Source organism: Wasmannia auropunctata, unplaced genomic scaffold, assembly GCF_000956235.1.
Source record: "Wasmannia auropunctata unplaced genomic scaffold, wasmannia.A_1.0 LD335602.1, whole genome shotgun sequence".
Classification (NCBI taxonomy): domain Eukaryota; kingdom Metazoa; phylum Arthropoda; class Insecta; order Hymenoptera; family Formicidae; genus Wasmannia; species Wasmannia auropunctata.
Window position 1 is genome coordinate 44,301 of NW_012027288.1, and position 3,658 is coordinate 47,958.

Here is a 3,658-nt window from a genome sequence, read left to right on the forward strand (position 1 = left end):
ACCAAACTTGTATTTATTTTCCTTTAAATATATCTATTTTCAGATATATATATATATATATATATATATATATATACTTGCATACATCGAAAAAGTTCTTACATGTCTTGCGAAATGCTACAAATATATAACGAAATACTATCTATGCAATAATATTTTGTAGCAAAATTACATTTCGCTTATTTTCCAAGAAATATTCATGCTTTTTCTTTATTTATTTACAGATTTAAAAAATTGAAACAAAAAAACATTTTTTTATAAAACTAATATTTTTTTCCTACATTTCTGATAAATCAAATAATACTACAAATTTAGAATTTTGTGTTAAATTCCTCAATATTTCTCGTATTACCCGTCACCGTCAATATTCTTGCCGAGCCAATGTTCACACGATAGATTTCCTGAATTAATCGGTCGCACTATCCCCAAGCTTGATAGTGACATAATCCACGATCGCGCAATAGCAGAACTTTGTGCAGACCTCGCGGGAATCGTGCTAAATAAACAAATCTGTCGCGATTAATTACCATCTGGATAACGCCTGGCCAGATGTTATCGGCGTGAATCCGGGCGAACATTTGCGCGGATACGGTAACTTACGCAAGATTTTCGACATTACCTCAAGTTTAGTCAACCTTGATGTTACATACGCTCGCTCGCGTGCACATTGCGTAGATGTTAAACGGCCGATTATGTAACGATTAAGTCCAGCGTTAGTCAGCAGCCACGTAAGCCCCTAATCGCCTCGGCTTGCAAATTACAAAATCGACAGCGCTAAATTGAGGCGTAATTTCAATAACAGCAAAAGCAACAATAACAAAATGGTATCTGCAATTGCTTCTTCGAATTTATCATATAATATAATGAGACAAAAAAGCAAAATCATGCTATAACAAATATATATATGATAAAAAGATATGCTTGTAAATATTAACATTTATAACGTGATAAATATTATCGAGTATAGATTTGACGTTAATACAGAGAGTCGACGAGAAGATAATTCGGAGAGCAAGACTCGTAAAATTCGGAGGAGCACATCAAGACTTACACGTAATCGCTTAGCCGCTTATGTAACGAGTACGGCTAAGCTCGTGTATATGCGAAGCTTCGTGGTTCGCGGCGTATTTCGCGGCCCACCTCGGCGAGAAATCAAGATGACACAATATGTGTACCGTTTCAGTCTTTCGTAAAAGATTTCACAAAGCAAGCGAATCGTTTGCGTCCCGATATGAATGTAAACGCGAATATTTTTCAGGTGATTCGTCGAAGTTGCGTAACAAAATTCTACTGTTCACCGAGTAAGATATATTCGACATATATCGATATGTTACTGACCGCGGTCGTATCCGGTTAGGGACACGTATAAACTTCACATGCAGTGTGAAGTTTAAAATGTCACTCGAAACATCTGTAAACTATAAATGTAAAATTTTAAGAATAACTGTCAAGTATAAATAACAAATTTGTAATCAAAGTATCAATATATGTGGAAAATACAATTGAATAAAAATTAATTAACTGCAAAATTATTGAAGTTTATATATACAATTTTTACGAGCTCCGCTAACGTTTACAAAATTGTGATAAATATTTAATAAGCTTTCTATACGTATTAATTTGTCTCAGTGTTGAAAAGTAGTTCTCTCGTTTTATGAAGCTATTTAAATACAGCTTGCAGCTCACCTATATTTCGTCAAGCGTACTACGTGAAACCGCTTCGGAGAAGTATCGCTATCGTGTAACAGTTTGCAATCGTTCGAGTGATCATGGTTTTACGATAAATCAGCCAGTTGCATTGAAATGTAACGGCAGATGCTGAGGGAAAGATCCGACGTCGATTGATTTTCAACACGCTCGATATCGTCGACTCGAACCACTTTGCCCACGCAAACTACCAGCGTAGATACAGACGCGTTTTGTAAATCACCAGCGAATGTCTATGTGTGCGTGTCTATTTTGTCGAGACTTTGTAAGAGAAAATGAATCTGTAGGGGAAATTGCAATGTCTCGAAAAACTGCAGATATCGAGACGAACGCAGCGTAACGTATAACGCAAATTTCTCTGTGTATGATAAAAATGTGATATATAAAAAATAAAAAAACTTGCAAGTAAAAACTGCGATAATAATCGAGATAATGATCAAGTATAATTAATTACATATGAGTAGATATGAGCAGAAGTGGATTGTCGATTGCGGTCCAGAACGCGAGAATCAATCACATATCAGTTGAAAACTGATCTCTCCGAGAGAGATTTCCATCTCTTGACTAATTGGTGATTGGTACTTGCAAAAACATTATGTATTACCACACATACCATATGAAATTATTACAAACTTGTGCGACCATTACGTCATTAGACGCACAAGTTACGTTGCACTGTTGAAAACTGATTGAGAAAGGCTATTTTTATTAAACTGATGATTTTCGCAAGAACTTAACTATTACACGTCGAAAAGATGATTTTTACTGAAAGAGACCTATTTTATTAAGGTGGCAATCGCATAAATTATTGAACCCTACTAATTTATTTATACGTACAATAAACAAATGAATTTATCCTTCTAAATCTCAAACACGAAGTCAATATATTAAATACAAAAAATTCTCTTTTTGCTTAAATAAAATTTATAAATAATCTCGTGTATTTTTCTGCTAAGTACTCAATTTTCAGATTATAATTCTGATTTTGCACGCAAATATTGACGTCCAATTCGCTGCTACGTAAGATCGTATTTCCATTCGTGTTGCGCAAATTTGGGTCATAAAGTGAGATCACTACGGCCCACTTGGGTTTTATCGTAAACGTGCATAGTGATTATGCAACAATACAATATGTCTCCCCTCTGCTCTACAATAAACAGTGAAATATACCGATAGTTTAATGCTACAAAGATGATATAATATATTACTTTTTGTTTGAATAAACTTGTACTTTTAACTGACCTAAAATATGTATAAATCTTTCAAGTAAGTTAGATTTTTCACGGTTTAGATTCTCAAATTCATATAATATTAATAATAAATTTTAATTCAAATAACTAATAAACATACAATAAAGGCATATTACAATAAATACAAACATTTATTTATTCTCGCTTAATCTGAAATGTATAACATTAAAAGTTTTGTAATAAATACATATTTGAATCGAGTCAACATTTATATTAAAATTTCATTAATTATAAATTAATTTTAAAAAATGTCAATTATTTAAATTAAATGTAGGATGTAAATTAAATTACTTTAATCAGATGTACATGTGAAATATATATAATTTCATGTTATACATTTAATACAATATTTTGACAAGTATCAACCGTTTAACACCATTTTTATTGTGCACGCCTCCGATCTTTCGTACTCGATCGCTATACAGATTTCGTTTTCATTGTCTAAAAGATTGAATAAACCTTTCTCAATAAGATAAATACACGGTTTTGTAATAACGGGTTATTCTAGTGTCGTACGAAAAAAGGTAGTGTTACTGACGGAAAGAAATGTTGGCGTCGTGTCCTGCCGGCAATATTCCCTGTTGTAAGTCACGCTCGCCTAAGGAGGCGTAATCGCGCCATTTTCGTAATTGCATTATTACGAGGATAGGCATAAGCATCTAGCCGGCGTGTTGTGCAAGCAGCCGCGACTTTATTCGTTA

At 33.4% G+C, this 3,658-nt stretch overlaps 1 long non-coding RNA gene across 1 annotated transcript; it reads left to right on the forward strand.

The window, feature by feature from the left end:
* Positions 1-392: 392 nt before the first annotated feature.
* Positions 393-1,529, forward strand: LOC105456649. Its single transcript, XR_975275.1, has 2 exons — positions 393-824; positions 968-1,529. It is a non-coding gene; the product is annotated as an uncharacterized LOC105456649 (long non-coding RNA).
* The last annotated feature ends 2,129 nt before the right edge of the window (positions 1,530-3,658 follow it).